Source organism: Macaca fascicularis, chromosome 17, assembly GCF_037993035.2.
Source record: "Macaca fascicularis isolate 582-1 chromosome 17, T2T-MFA8v1.1".
Lineage (NCBI taxonomy): Eukaryota > Metazoa > Chordata > Mammalia > Primates > Cercopithecidae > Macaca > Macaca fascicularis.
In genome coordinates, this window is record NC_088391.1 from 16,034,245 (window position 1) to 16,051,351 (window position 17,107).

The 17,107-nt window shown below is 41.8% G+C and overlaps 1 long non-coding RNA gene across 1 annotated transcript in view; it reads right to left on the reverse strand.

Moving 5' to 3' along the window:
- LOC102128883 (uncharacterized) overlaps positions 1–17,107 on the reverse strand; it is a 158,132-nt gene that overhangs the window by 6,968 nt on the left and 134,057 nt on the right. The window contains exon 3 of the long non-coding RNA XR_010582560.2: positions 13,864–13,949. This is a non-coding gene — a long non-coding RNA (uncharacterized lncRNA). The remainder of the gene's footprint in view (positions 1–13,863; positions 13,950–17,107) is intronic.

The window sequence follows — 17,107 nt, forward strand, 5'->3', positions numbered from 1 at the left end:
TGAAGACTTTAAAAAATTTTAAAGTACCCAGAAGTTCTTAAAAGATTTTAGCATTCCCTCTACCCTGCTTTTTTTTCCCAGCAGATAAACGTTCTCAAGGTGCCTCCATTTCTGGTTCCAGTGAAGAAATTATTTCCCTAAATGTTTTGACATTTATTGCACATGGTTCACAAAGGGGATACAGGACCTGTATTAATACTGAATTCTGTTTTCATGTTATAGGATTAAAAACTTGTTATTCCATATTCTAATATATGATTCTGTGTTTCTGTTCACTGCCTGAACATGCTAAACTTTCCAACTATCCTTTTGTACTTCAAAAGGATGACAGACAAATGGCTTCCTCCCAAGTGTGGAGTGGGAGAGGGCAGTTCTGTTTTTTTGTTGTTGTTTATTGTCTTGTTTCTGAGGCAGAGTCTCCCTCTGTGGCTCAGGCTGGAGTGCAGTGGGACAATCATGGCTCACTATCACTACAGTCTCGACCACCCAGGCTCAAGCGATTCTCCCACCACAGCCTCCCAAGTAGCTGGGACTAAGGTGTGTGCCACCATGTCCAGCTTGAGGGCAATTCTGGGTAAGGTTTTGGCAGTAGAAGTGCTGTGTTTGTCCCTTTCAAGCCTTAAGGCTTTGGACCTGGCTAGGGAAGCTTCCTCTCATCCTTTGCCCACTTATGTTGGTTGATCACTTTCCTGTGATACGTGTTTGTTTTGAAATGGACCCAGACACAATAACATTTTCTTTCACTGGTAATATTCTTACTTTACGATGTTTTGTGTCAGCTAGAGGGGACCTTGTAGAAATAGGTTCTCCACTGTGAATTATTTTACAAAGGAGCTTTTGTTTCTAAAACCAAATGCAAAATGTAGACTCTCAATTACAAAAACATCTTACTGAACACGTAACTTTTATATTCTTTGCTGGTGGTGGTTTGCCCATATCCCATTCCGCCCCACAACACACACACCCACTGATTGCAAAGGCCTGACCCTTATCTTAGACTTCCCTTTCTTAGTGCTTTTTTATGTCTCTGAAATACTTTATCTAAAAATAGAAGTAAAACCATCCCCTGTGTATCTCCCGCCCAGTTTCAGAGGGAATAGCAACCTGTGTGTCCCTTCTTTTATACCATTCGTTTTCTTCCCTGAATTTGGTGTTGATCAAATCCGTGCATAATTTTTATACACTCTTGTGCCATATAATGATGTTTTGGTCAACAAGGGTTTGCATATATGATGGTGGTCCCGTTAAGATTATAATACTGTATTTTCACTGAAACCTTACCTATATTTAGATATGTTTAGATACATGAATACTTACCATTGTGTTAGAGCCGCCTACTGTATTCAGTACAGTAACATGCTATAGAGGCGTGTAGCCTAGGAACAAGAGGCCGTATCACACAGCTTAGGTGTGGAGCAGGCTGTCCCACTGAGGTTTGTGTGAGCACACTCGACAGTGTTCACACAATGATGAAATTGCCTAACAATGCATTTCACAGAACAAATCCCCATCGTGAAGCAATGCATGACTATACATCATAAGAATGTGTCCATAAACAACAATGTTTGCTTCTAAAATGTAATGATTATTGACTCTTTCTCACATCCTTCAGTGATAGGGATCTTAGGCGGCATTGTTTTTTGAAATTATATGAATAAGTAGAATCCTAGTTATTTATACTATTATATTGTCTTATGTGAATAAGTAGAATCCTAGTTATTTATACTATTGTCTTATATGAATAAGTAGAATCCTAGTTATTTATATTAGTGTATTGTCTTGTATGACTACACCATGATTATCTCTTCTGTTGATTTTCCCACATCTTTCTCCCTACCCCACTCCTTGTCAGCCAGCAATGGAAACTGGTTCAGACAGGGCTGTGGGTGTGGGAGTGCCACACCTGTCTGCCTCTGGAGGCTTTTTAACCTGTGACTTCAGACAGATCCAGGCCTTTCTGAGGAACTCATGCATGACCATGAATGTAGGGGCCCTTGTTGAAGTGGCCATGAGAGAGAACTATAGGAACTATAGGAACAGCATTTGCCAACCCTTTATCAGGAGCAAAAGCCCAAGAAATTAGATGGATGTATTCAAACTGTTCAGTTGTTTCTGTTTTCCCAGTATGTTTTTGGCACCAGAGTTAAAATATCTAGACATGTTACCACTAAAACTTGGAAATGGACATGTATACTCTTTGCTGAGGGTGCCCTTGCGGGTGCCACGGCCAGGCTTTATGTTCCATGTGTCTGCACTGTGGGGATGGGATCTGAGGCCGGGGAGGCGCTCCTCAGAGCTTATGCCTGTGGCCCTACTGGCATCCTGGCTCCAGGGCAAGTTCCACCTGCAAGACCCAGGTCTCCTAGGATGGTTTTTGTTACCCCAGGGAGGATATCCCATTCATCACAAGATGAATAGAAACTGACTTTAGGCAGCAAATTGTTTAATATGTCTTTCATCAGTGATTCCTGGACTTGATGGTGAGTTTTGAAAAACTAAATGGTCAGTGCTCAGTGAGCCAGAGTAATGAGGGAGGAGGCCTGAGGGGAGAAGCATAAGGACAAAGGACCTGGGAAGGAGACCATGGGTAACTGAGTCAAAGCAGGGTCTGTGGATGGTATGTTCTTGAAGAAGATGAAGCTTTCTGAGCAGGTAAGTTGACTGACTGAGCTGATGGGCCCGTTTACTTGCCCAGAGTAGGTGTCTGCCCAGGCCGACGGGTACTCGCTTCTCCTTAGTTGTCTCCTCCCTTTCACTGTGGCTGGATATCCTCCTGAGCATCTCTGTGTGTTTGCTCACGTCAATCAAGACACTATTATTTGCATCAACCTGTTGCTACCTGCAAACTTTGACTAGCTAACTGGTGAAAGGGAGAGCTATTCCCACTTTGCAACAAACACACACAGGAATTGGATAGTTATGTAGTTTCAGCCACTCACGGCAAGTGCATAAATGTTCTCAACTGATTTATAGTTATATTAACTTTTTATCCTAAATATCCTTCCCTCTTTCCCCATGTTTACTCTTGACATTGATTGCTCTTTCCCTGCACTATCAAGTGTTACCTGTAGGACAGGGACTTACATCCATTATAGACATCCCATCTTTATGATCAGGGTATGGGCTATCACATTCAAAAACAAAACCACCTTTTTCTCCCTCTGGTTTGTAAGCAAAGAGAGAAAGAGAATACCAAAAGCTACAATCCCAGAAGGAATCTGCTGTTGGGCTGTTGGACTGCAGGGGACTGGGAGACATGATATCTATAGCAATATATCTATATCTAGATAGATAGCGATATAGATATAGATATAGATATACAGATATAGATATAGATATATATACCCCTGCCCATGGAACAAATGGAATTCCTTTTAATTGCATGAACATTTGCAAAGCTGCACAGTACCCAAGGCTGGGAGAGCAGCCAATCCTGGTCCTTTATCAAGCGCGAACTCAGCTAATGGAGACGGTGCATCAAGACATTTACATTGAAGCTCAGAATGGAAGCTTGGGCTCTGCACTTACCAGCTGCTGGGCTGTGCCTATGCGTCACCTTGCTTCTGCAAGCAGCTCTGGCTGGAGTTAGACTCAAGCATGACAGGAAAGTACTATCAGCATGCTTTCTGTGCTCTGCTGCCCTAGCCTCAAACTGAGCTAGAGATCAGACATTGGATAGATGTCGGGATCAGATGCTGAGGGGAGGGAATGGGGTCAACTTGGGTTCATCTGATTAAGCTCAAGCCTACTGGAAAGGTTTTTCTCTCCTTGCTTTAGTCTGCTATGGAAACAATAATATCCTGATGTAAATAAACTTGTGGAGATGAATATCTCATTGTCACAGTACTGACTTTAAACTTGTGTCATCTAAAATGTTCTTTCTGCAATTTGGGTGCTTCTCAGCATCTCATTCTTTTAAGAGAATTGAAACTGAGAACTAAAGTACTGGCTTTCCCCTCTCACTCACGAATTTATCCTTAACAAAGACCCTTAGGCAGGACACCTGGGTCCTAATTCCAACTGGGCTATTACTTGTGGGATGCTGTTTTCACTTAGGTAAGCTAATTACTTTAGCCATCCCCAAATCTCTGGGGCCCACCACCCTAAAGGCTTATCTCATGTCACTCTCCAGTGTGTGTTGGGGAAAGAGAGCTTTTGCTTCCACATGATCATCCTTCCCTAGGAGTCCCTGCTGTGTTCTTGTATTTGGCAGGTGAGGAAAGAGAAAGAACGTGGGCCGGTGGGGGGTGGGGGGAAACACGCATTCTGACTGCAGGGAGCTGGGAGTCATGATTTAGCCGCAGGCTTGGGAGGAAAGGTGATATGGTTTGGCTCTGTGTCCCCACCAAAATATCATCTCAAATTGTAATCCCTATAATCCCCATATGTCAAGGGAGGGACCTGGTGGGAGGTGACTGGGTCATGGGCGGTTTCCTCCATGCTCTTCTCCGGATGGTCGGTGAGTTCTCATGAGATCTGATGGTTTTATAAGGGGTTTCATAAGCCCCTTCATGTGCTCTTTCTCTCCTGCTGTCTTGTGAAGAAGGTGCTTGCTTCCCCTTTGCCTTCCACCATGATTGTAAGTTTTCTGAGGCCTCCCAGCCATATGGAACTGTGAGTTGATTAAACCTCCTTTCTTTGTAAATTATCCCGCCTCAGGTAAAAAAAAAAATGGACCAATACAAAAGCGGAACTTAGTGTTGATAAACAGCCTGTGTTTGCTACAGTGGGATTCTCACTTAGTGTCCCAAACTTCTGTCTCTTCGTGAATGAGAAATTTGATTGGGTCAGTATTTTTCAGTTTTGAGCTACTGATCCATTTTTACTACTTCTGCCATATCTAGATGTCACCTTTAAAATGACTTACTTTAACTTAACATCTTCTTAGCAGTAATATTCCTGAAACAATGGATGTGATATGCTAGTTACCTGTTTTCTAACACATATTAGAATATTTAACTAGTGAATGTGTGTCAATTGACTGTACGCTCTATCAGATACATATATCAGCCCATGGGAATTCAGTGATCTGGGATTCTGTTCGATTGTGTGGAATTTTTTTTTCTTTTGAGACAAGGTCTTGCTTTGTCGCCCAGGCTGGAGTATAGTGGTGTGATCAAGGCTCACTGCAAAGTCGACCTCTCAGGCTCAAGCAATCTTCCCATATCGGCCTCCCTAGTAGCTAGGACTACAGGTATGTGCCACCATGCCTGGTTAATTTTTTGATATTTTGTTGAGATGGGATCTCACCATGTGGTCCAGGCTGGTCTTGAACTCTTCAGCTCAAGTGATCCTCCCACCTCAGCCTCCCAAAGTGCTAGGATTACATAGTGAGCCACAGTGACTGGGGAAAATTTTTAATGCTTAAAAAAGAAAACGTCAGCAAGAATTTGCTTTGTTATATGTCTTAAACCTGACAGTGCTTGGGCAAGAAGTTTGACTGCTGGTCACAAACTGCATACTGTCTTGAGAATAGCACTATTTTAGGATGATTAAGGACAACAGAAAGGGGTCATAGGGATTTAGGCCTTTAAATAATAGTACAGCATCTCATTTCTGCCTTATTTCTCCAACCTCTCCTTTCCCCTCAAGCACTAAAAGCGAGAGCTGGGGAAGTGGGAAGACTGACATACTTTCTTTTGGGGATGGACAATTTGATATGACAGTTCTGACATTTAGGGCAAAAGCTGGGCTGGAGAAGGTGCTTAAAGGTGAGATGAAACTTCAAACTAGAATTTCTCCTCGAAATAAAGTATAACAGGAGTTATGTCTCCAGGGCCTGAATCCATCTCTGTCTGCACCTTCTTCTGTCCCTGCCCGTCATTTCTCATCTGCATCAATCCCTGTAGCAACCGTCTCACCGCCCTTCAGTTTCCTCTTCCCGTTTCCAGAGTTTCTGAGATGAAATTGATGATATCTCTTTCCTGCATCAAATTCTTCAATGTCTTATCACCATTGGGATAAAATATGGGGTGCACAGGCCCTTCCCACACCAGACCCTGCCCACCCAAGTAACACCCACTTTAGTTAACCTGTGGTTCCTTGGGTGGGCCACACTCTCCATGCCCGGGGTCTCTCCCACATACTTCTCTCTTTTTCAAAAACAGTTGCCACTTCCCTACACGACTTGGCTACCTCTGAGGCGATTCTGCACAGCTAACCTTTGCCTTTGGCTCCCCTGGCAGCTTCAGGAAAGTGTCCCTCAGTATGGCCAGCTGACACTTGCCTGCCTCCCCTCCTAGAGCACAGGGAGATGCGTTTCATCCCTGGACTCCCAGCATCTGGCTTTAAGCTAGAGAGTCAATCACATTTGGTTGAATGAATGGAAGGATTATGCTTTTTCTAGACAGTCACTAGCTCTTGATCCAATCAATGATAAAGTACTATATCTGGGAAGTATAAAGCTTTTCAAAATACATTTGAATAAAATGAAGTTAAAAGAAAAAAATCACAATTGAAGGTTAAGAGTATATGATATCAGTGTACCGTTAAAAAGTTCATTCTCTTCATAATTATTACATTTATTGTTGTATAAGAAGTTGGGAGATAAAGCAAAACTTTGGTTAAAGTCTTGACACAAAAGGAGTTTCTTAGATGAAGACTGGAGATCCAATGGCTTTTGGAGGACAGGTCCAGGGTTTTACTGTCTTTTTTTGCCTTTATGTGTTTATCTGCTTTAGACAGAAAAAATTTTTGTCTTCAAAAGAGAACTCTTCCTGCGCTGCCATTTAATAAGCAACAGCAACAACTTTATTTTGCATGTAATCTGAGGTATCATAAATCATACTTGCTTTTGAAGTGCATAAACAAAAGCTACCTCACTGTTTGTTTGTTTTTTTTTTTTTGGAGATGAGGTTTCCCTTTGTCACCCAGGCTGGAGTGCAGCAGCACGATCTTGGCTCACTGCAACTTCTGCCTGCCGGGTTCAAGTGATCCTCCCACCTCAGCCTCTGGAGTCGCTAGGCCCACAGGTGTGCACCACCATGCCCAGCTAATTCAGAAGCCCTTTTAATAAAATAATTTATTCTTCAATTCCTGAAAAACAAAACCCACTTCATGATGACATAAAGGCCCAAAGCTTTAGCTTTGTGGCAGAATGGTAGGGAGACACAATTTCATCAAAGCCCTGAGAAATAGAATAACTAATGCAAGGAAATTTGTGGTTATGGAGCAGTTAAGTTACAGAAGCCACCTCAAAATCCTAGGCTTCAGTGCTCCTCCCAACTCAGTCTCCCAAGTAGCTGAGACTACAAGCATGCAACACCCTGTATGGGTCCCTTTCCCTCCCTCCCTCCCTCCCTCCCTCCCTCCCTCCCTCCCTCCCTCCCTCCCTTCCTTCCTTCCTTCCTTCCTTCCTTCCTTCCTTCCTTCCTTCCTTCCTCCCTCCCTCCCTCCCTCCCTCCTTCCCTCCCTCCCTCCCTCTCTTCCTTCCTTCCTTCCTTCCATTCATAGGGACAGGGACTCAAACAGGTTGGTCTCAAACTCCTGGGCTCAAGTAATCCTCCCACCTCAGCCTCCCAAAGTGCTAGGATTACAGGTATTAGCCACCAAACCTGACCCTCTATATTATTTATAATTTGATTTTTACAGGTATGTTTAAATTACCTGTTAGTAAATTTTCTATAATCCTTTCGAAGTGTTATCCAGCTCTTTATTTTAAATAGAAGAATTTAAAATAATTCTTGGTCAGACATGGTGGCTCTTTGGGAGGCTGAGGTGGGAAGGTTTCTTGAGCCCAGGAGTTAGAGACCAGCCTGGGCAACATAGCAAGACCCCCATCTCTACAACAACACAAAAATTAGCTGGACATGGTGGCACATGCCTGCAGTCCCAGCTACTTGGTAGGGTGAGGCAGGCAGACTGCTTGAGCTCAGGAGGTCGAGGCTGTAGCCATGATCCCACCACTGCACTCCAGCCTGGGCAACAGAGAGACCCTGTCTCAAAAAAAAAAAAAAAAAAAAAAAAAAAAAGAAAGAAAGAAAGAAAGAAAAGAAAAAGAATTTTTCAGCTGCAGTTAAGGAAGATTCCTAGCTCCTTAGACCTGTTGGCATTATAGTCATTGCCCTTGTGCCCCGATGAGGCATCAGGAAAGTTGCAGCTTTCTTCCTTGAGTCCCCTGGGGTTAAATTGTTGAATGCTGCTAATGCAAATCACCAGGTTAGTGATGGGCTCTGTATTAAATATTGACACAAGATAAATTACTGCAATATTTTTAAATGTCTCGTGCTATTAAGCACTTAGTGATTTTATTATATTTTCACTTTCGGGAAAAACTAAAGTTTGGGTTGCTAACATCTGACAGTGTAGAATTCTGAAACTTATAGCTCCATAACATCAGCTTAAAACAATTGATTCCACAAGACACACACAAATACTCCTTGTAGGAGAATTATTTTGGCTCTATATTTTGAGAGTTATTCAAAGATCCTTAAAATTATCTGGAAAGCTTCAGACTGGCATTTTCAAGCAAATATTAGTAGTCAATCTTGTGGCAAAACACAAGCTCCTTAAGGGCAGAACTACTGTTTTCTTTATTTTTGCATCCTCTATAGCCTTGCTGCTCAAAGCGTGGTCCATGGATCAGCAACATCAGCATTGTCTGGAAGTCTTTTAGAAATGTGCAACCTTGGTCCCAACCTAGATTTACCTGTGTTTCAGTAAGACAGAAGATTGGTGTGCACATTCAAGTTTGAGAAGCACTGGCCTATAGCACCCAACTCAGTGCTGGAAAGGTAAGAGCTTAATAAAGTTTGGCTGGTGTTTGCAGACTAGAACCTTCAAGAATTGATCATCGGTTTCAACTTCTTTGTTCCCAGGGTTGCTTTGGACTCTAGACTTCACCGTTACACATCTGCTAGAAATAAACAGCAAGGCAAAATTTAAATAACGGGATTTTTTAAAACGTCCCATTCTGTTTGATTATCTATCCCGTACTCAAACGAACACTGAACTTGGAGAGAAAGAGCCATCTCTGTCACTCTCCTGCTTCCTTTCAACCACATAGTGCCCTCTATGTGGCAGTATAACTCTGAGAAATGTGCAGAAAGTCAACATTTAGTCTTTAGCTACCATCTCTCTGCTCAGAGCTGTCTGTCCCACAATGACAGACCGGTAAGACAGTCCCTGAGTTAGGCCTCTGCTTGCTGTTGGGAGGCCCTCAGAGGTTTTCTCTCCTTCTTTCTCTATTCGGTTAAACTCAAGAGGCCAAACATCTCAGATCTGGCTGTATCACAGTACTGTAAACTCAACTGCCCCCTCTCCCTTAACTTAGGAAGCTTAACTAGAAAGGAACTCCAGAAACCATGAAAAAACCAAGTTCAAGATCATAACTCCTCAACACCTGGGCTTAGGTTGGAGGGAGTTGGTGCGTGAACAGGCCTCAGATGGAATCCTCCAGATGGAATCCTTAAGCATTACCCTAATGACGTGGTGTTTCCTGTGACTAACATGAGCTTCAGGTATCACATTTGCAGGGTTGGGAGTGGGAGCATCTTGGCGAGAATGGTTTTCAGCAAGGGGTGTGTGTCCTATGGGCAATGAAGCCAACAGTTAGTATATCCTCTGTGCATTAAGCACATGACATGACCACACAGAGCTTTTGTAGCTCTGGGCTGGGGAGGATAGTTATGGCACGTGTTGATGAAGCAACAGCGCGAAGTCATTCAATGCTACAGTGGCTGGAAAAAGAATTAACGTCTTGTATTTTTCTTGGATATACATTTTTTCAGTGCACTTTCAACTACATTATTACATTTGATCCTTACAAGATTATGTGAGAATAGGACAGACATTGTTAGCCTCATTTTATATCTAAGAAAACTAACGCACTTCTTGCAAGTTTAGAGTTTGCAGTGGTAGTTCATGGCAGTGGCTCAAATCCACTTATTTTACTCATTCCTTGACTCAAGTAACTTAATGTCTCTGTAATGCAGTTTCCGTAGCAGTAAATGGAGATGAAAATAATTGGGCCTTATTCATATGGTAGTTAATGTACACAAAGATTTTAGCATCGTGCTTGCCTGTACACAGTAGGAGGTGATAACTGTTAGCTTCAATGATTACTGCTGGAGATCACAAAGCTAATGAGTAGTAGACCTAGGACTTGAACCGTGATCTCTGGCTCTAAGTCCAATGATCTTTTCATTATGCATCAACGTGAGTGATTCTGGACACATCTCAGGCACCATCTCCTTCAGGAAGCATTTTCTGATCCCACCCCATTCCTGGCCAAGTGCTGATGTGAATTTTGACAGGAAGCAGCCTCCTGTTCAGTCTTTGCAGCTGAGAGCACATCGTATGCCTCTACCTGTGCTTCTTTATTTTGTTTGACCCCCTTTTGTCTTTTCTCTCTTCTCCTGGAGGTGTATTTATTATCTATGCCTATAATTCTCCAATTCTCTTGCAGAGTCTGAATAAAATCACAGTTTAGCTCCAGCTGTGTAGCTTTCTACAGCCCCACATGAAGCTCCTGCTTGCTGCCGAGAACACACACAGACGTGATTTATAATCAGATGGCAGGGGAATGTGGCATGTTGTCAAGGTTTCATTTCTGACCAAACAGGAGGGAGGAACTAAAAATGGGGCTGCCAGAACAAGAAGAAAATGTCAGGTGCTTGAAGGAAAGTGTAAAACTCAGACTCTAATCAGTTGGATGACGATACAATACCCTTTTTGGGGGCTTTTGTCTAATTCAGTAAAACTGAAATATACTTGAGGAAAACAAACTCATTACAGATTATATAGATACGAATGCATATGTGTAAGCATAGAAAGATATAGATACCTATATGGATATACATGTACATATGTCTTCGTTTTATTCCTGGAATTAGAAATGTTCATCCCATGTAGTCAAGCCTCACTATACAGGGCCATCTTCTCACTTAATAATCAGTGTTATTAATATAAAGAAACCATTCAAAATTTGTGTAATATAATAAAAGTCATACTCATATTCTATTACCAGGCATTGGCTACTGCTATTTATACAACACATTGAACGATGTGACTGTTGGCCACGAACAATTTGTAACTTTACTAAAATGAATCCCCATTCTAATAAACAGCTTTAAGGAGGAATTTTATAAGCTTAGGGGAGTATTTTGGGACAACAATTAATGTACTAAATATAAGCAATCTATTTTTTTTCTTACATAATAGGAATCTTGTTGCTTTAGGCAACCTGTTGGAAAAATGGGTTTCACTATTTTTGCAAGTCATCCATGAGGAGGAAAAGACAGTGACTGCTTAATCTGAAACTTTCAAAAGGATGAAATATAATAGTTAGAGCTACCTTAATACATGAAATATGAATAAGGGATTTCTGGGTTGGTACGAACTATTTTTAAGTTCTTCTATACCTACCAGAATAACAACCTTGCTTAATTTAAAACATTACACCCACTGTTTTTCCTTGGTTTGAGAAAACACAAGCAGATTTGACTTCACATTTTTTCGACAAGAACATAGTTAGCTGATGGAAGGTGGGATGTGACATGTTAGTCAATGATGGGCCCAAAGCTAACCGTGAAATCATCAGTGTAGTTTTAAAATCAATTGGCAACACAGTCCCATGGTGAAATCGTGTGATAATTTTCTCAGACACCTAATGTTTCAAAAAACGTCACGCTATGAATTTTGATTATGGTTGTAATCTAAACTGGCTCTCCAGTTTTGAAATGATTACATAAAAACATTGATTATGTGCCTAAAACACATTTTTGCTCAGGAAGCACATTTGGGTGAAGGGAACAGTTGTGAAATGAGCAGCACACATTTCCTTCACTTTAGAAAATAATCAGATAATACATTCTTCTCTTACGATGCTACCAATTCAAAGCTTTTATGCATTTGTCTTTACATAAATATATCATCACCTAATTACTAATGCTGAATGAGCTGTGCTAGTTCATTTTCTGTGAGTGACCCCAATAATCTTAGCCTTAACAAATTTAGGGAGGAAGGAATGACTAAGGCATTAACATCCAAGTTCTGCAATGAGGCCTCCAGCATGCCCTTCTGTCTGTGTAGTTAGAGACTTTCAGTGAGAACAAGGAGTGCTTGTCATCCTTTCAGTTGTCTCTTACTTAATGTTTGCCCAGAGGCTGGGTTTAATTTGGGCAAGGGCTCCTGGGGTCTCAGTTTGTGTAACTTTTTTGAGGCAAGGGCAGCAAGGAAGAAGCATTCTACTAGGCAGGCTTAGATGATGGCCAAGCTTGTCAGTTACCTGCGATGTCCAAGCTTATAAGTCACTTGGGGGACTATCAAAAGATTTTTGTGATTCGGGGGTCCCAGCAGGCAAGGTTCCAGGCCAATTTGGAGAAATGAGAATAAGAAAAGAAAAAAAGGAATCCCAGATGAAAATAATTTAAGCCAAAACTCATGAGAAGTCATGGGCACAGTTCAGCAATTCTGTTACGATTGAATAATAGGTTGTTGTTAAGCCTAAGCTTAAGAAAAAGACTCACAGAGGGATCCTGGTCTAATCTTTATTTCAGACTCACTCAGTCCCTAGACTTGTTGTCATCCAGCCCCTGAATTGTGATCATTGTAGAATACCAGAATGATACTGCCGTAGAAGAAATGGTCACCAACTCCCTGAATCAACAGGGATTTTTCCATTTCCCAGGGGAGGTAAGAATGCAAAAAGGTGAGGAAAGGAACTGAGCCAGCAGTATGTTACTAAATATTTAACAGCTGGGCCGGGTGTAGTGGCTCACACCTGTAATCTCAGCACTTTGGGAGGCTGAGGCGGGCAGATCACCTGAGGTCAGGAGTTCGAGATCAGCCTGGCCAACACGGCAAAACCCCATCTCTACCAAAAGATTCAAAAATTAGCTGGGCATGGTGGCAGGCTCGAGTAATCCCAGGTACTAGGGATGCCGAGGCACGAGAATCACTTGAACCTGGGAGGCGGAGGTTGCAGTGAGCCGAGATCGTGCCACTGCACTCCAGTCTGGGTGACAGGGTGAGACTCCATATCAAAAACAAAAAACAAACAAGAATTAATAACTGGCTCTCTGGGGAAAAAAAGTATACCTATGTATATGTACATATGCTTATTATGAATTGTACTAATGTAAAGAATATGTAGCATACAACTTATAAATAATAAAAAATACTCATATAGCTAATTGATTCTTACAGAATACTCCTGTTAATTTTTGCTGAACTTTTAAAATCTATAGCCAATCTACAGTTGCCATTGAGAAACAAATGTAGTTCTCATATGAATGTTAGTGGATATTTTCATTTAAGTCGATGAATGAGACTAAGTAAAACATCAAAGATGTATGCGGGAAATAACTTTTTGGTCAATGACTGGAATGCTGGAAGAACATTTCCTCAATTTTTAAATACTATTCACAATGCAATGGCCAGAGACATGACATATTTAAAAAGTTTAATCTGCATTATTTACATTTTATCCATCACTTTCTTAAGTTTAAACAAGGAACTGGAAAACTTTTTCTGTAAAGGGCCAGATAGTAAATATTTTAGGCTCTGCAGGCCATATGGTCTCTATCTCAACTATCTCTGTCTATACAATTCTGCCTCTGTAACACACACGCAACCCACAGACAGTATGTAAACCAATGAGCGTGACTGTATTCCAACAGAACTTTATTTATGAACACTGAAATTTGAATTTCATATAGTTTTCGTAAAATATTATTCTTCTTTTAATTTTTTTCAGCAATTAAAAAATATAAAAGCCACTCTAGCTCATAAACCATACAAAAATGGGCAATGGGCTAGATTTGTTTTATGTGTTACAGTTTGCCATTTTCTGGTCTAATCAATCAATAAAACAATAAATAAATTCATAGCAGTTATCAACTTCTGTGATATAAATATTCTCACCATGGCTGATTTCAAGCTCTCAATGTGACATCATTGAATGCGGTGAAGAGATGTGGAGTAGCACGTCATTATACAATATTTCCACCCTATGGATAAAATAGATGAGAATAGCCTGAAGAACACAGATAATATTAAAATGTAGTAAAAATAATTAAAATTGTGAGTGTTCAGCATTTATTACCTTATTTCTAGTATAACTTAATTATTTGTAATCTTATACAATTTTATTTTTTATTTATTTATTTTTGAAACAGAGTGTCCCTCTGTCGCCCAGGTTGGAGTGCAGGGGCGAGATCTCGACTCACTGCAACCTCCATCTCCCAGGTTCTAAGCGATTCTCCTGCCTCAGCCTCTGGAGTAGCTGGGATTACAGGCACATACCACCATGCCAGGCTAATTTTGTATTTTTAGTAGAGATGGGGTTTCACCATATTGGCCAGGCTGGTCTCGAACTCCTGACCTCAGGTAATCCACCCGCCTCGGCTTCTCAAAGTGCTGTGATTACAGGCGTGAGCCAACACACCTGGCCTACAATTGTATTTTTAATAATGGCTATATTCAACAACTGGCTGGCAACATTGTCAAACATTTAACAATTGACTCCTGAGAGTTTGTACAGGTTGTCTCCACCAAATCACAAAACTCTGCACTTTTCTAGAGCATATTGCAGCACTTGACTCTGAGATTCCCACAGCAACACTAACTCTTCATCCATAGACATAGAACTGCCCTCTGGAGCTACCCACAAAGAGTTCCAGGAATCTTAGGCCCTAAGTCATCTCAGAAGCTTTTGCTATCTCTGTCTTTCACATAAAAGTTGGATGAGAAGGAGATCTTCATTGCCACAGGATCAAGCAATAGTGGCAATATCTAGCATTTCTGGAGTGTTTACTCTGGGCCAGGTACTGTTTTAATCTTTTACTTATAACAGCTCATTTGATTGTGATTCATCCCCAAGAGTAACTTGCCATCATCATCATTTTACATTTAAGGATATTGAAAAACAGAGATGTGAGGCTGCTGGTCCACTCACACATGTAAACAGCAGACTTCCAACCTCCCTAAACACTACGTTGTGCATACTTGAGGAGACAAATACCTCTGGTTTATGATTTACTTATTTATGTACCCAATAACAGATTATCAACTAAATTCAATATATCCCAAATTGGGCCATCATCTTTCCTCCCAAATCTCCTTTTCCTCTGTTTTTTTTTTTTTTTTTTTTTTTTTTTTTTTTTTTTTTTTTTTTTTTTTTTGAGACGGAGTCTCGCTCTGCCGCCCAGGCTGGAGTGCAGTGGCCGGATCTCAGCTCACTGCAAGCTCCGCCTCCCGGGTTCACGCCATTCTCCTGCCTCAGCCTCCCGAGTAGCTGGGACAACAGGCGCCGCCACCACGCCCGGCTAGTTTTTTGTATTTTTTAGTAGAGACGGGGTTTCACCGTGTTAGCCAGGATGGTCTTGATCTCCTGACCTCGTGATCCGCCCGTCTCGGCCTCCCAATGTGCTGGGATTACAGGCTTGAGCCACCACGCCCGGCCTGTTTTTTTTTGTTTTGTTTGTTTGTTTGCTCTCGTTAATGACACCAGTACTATACTGGACACCCTGGGATCTTGGACTCTTTCCTTGTCTTTATTCCAAGCAATTGCCAATACTGTTAATTCGACTTTGAATATTTCTTTTCACTGTACCTTTTCTATGTTTAGATACACAAAGAGGTACAATCGGGTTGTAAGTCGCTAACAGTATTCAGTATAGTAACATGTTGAACATAATGTTCAAAAAATGAGGCTGGGGCGGGGCGCGGTGGCTCACGCCTGTAATCCCAGCACTTTGGGAGGCCAAGGCGGGTGGATCATGAGGTCAGGAGATTGAGACCATCGTGGCTAACATGGTGAAACCCCGTCTCTACTAAAAATACAAAAAAAATTAGCCAGGCGCTGTGGCGGGCGCCTGTATTCCCAGCTACTCTGGAGGCTGAGGCAGGAGAATGGCGTGAACCCGAGAGGCGGAGCTTGCAGTGAGCTGAGATCGCACCACTGCACTCCAGCCTGGGCGACAGAGTGAGACTCCCTCTCACAAAAAAAAAAAAAAAAAAAAAAAAAAAAAAGAGGAGGGGCACGGTGTCTCACATATCTAACTCTAGCACTTTGGGAGCTTGTTTGGAGGTTCTAGCAGGGGAGTGCAGCTACTCATATACCCTTGACCGAAGACTGGCCCTCTTCTAGCGGGGATGGTGGTCCTCTTCGACCAAGCGCGCAGCTTCCGGAGGGACGCACATGGAACAGTGGGGGAGGAAGGCAGCCAGATCAGCCGAATCAACCCTGGCGATCAATGCGGTGACAGATGTCACAGTCAGATCGCCCTCACATCCACTTCTGGCACTTTGGGAGGCTGAAGCGCGTGGATCACTTGAGGTCAGAAGTTCGAGACCAGCCTGACCAGCATGGTGAAACCCCATCTTAGCCGGACGTGGTGATGCATGCCTGTAGTCCCAGCTACCTGGGAGGCCGACGCACTAGAATGGCTTGAGCCCGGGAGGCGGAGGTTGCAGTGAGCCGAGACCGTGCCATTGCACTCCAGCCTAGGCAACAGAGCAAGACTAAGTCTCCAAAAGAAAAGAAAAGAAATCACCTGATGATGCATTTCTTAGCACACATCCTTATTGTTAAATGATGCATGATTGTACACACGACACTTTTGAAATCTATTCATCCATCAGTTTACAGACGCTTAGGTTGACTCCATATCTTGGCTATTGTGAATAATGCTGCAAGGAACATGGGAATGCAAATATCTCTTCCACACACTGATTTCATTTCCTTAGAATATATACCCAGTAGTGGGATTGCTGGGTCATATGGTAGTTCTATTTTTAATTTTTTGAAGAATCTCCATACTATAATTCATAATGGCTGAACTAATTTACAATCTTACCAACAGTGTACAAGGGTTCCCTCTTCTCCACATCTCTACCAAAACTTATCTTCTGTCTTTTTGATGATAGGCATTCTAACAGGTGTGAAGTGATAGCTCATTGTGGTTTTAATTTGCATTTCTTTGATGATTAGTAATACTGAGCATTTTTTCATATACCTGTTAGCAATTTGTATATCTTCTTTTGAGAAATGTCTGTTTAGGTACTTTGCCCATTTTAAAATTGTATTTGTTTTCTTGCTATTGAGTTGAGTTCCTTATATACTTTTGACATTAATCCCTTATAAGATGTGTCGTTTGTAAATATT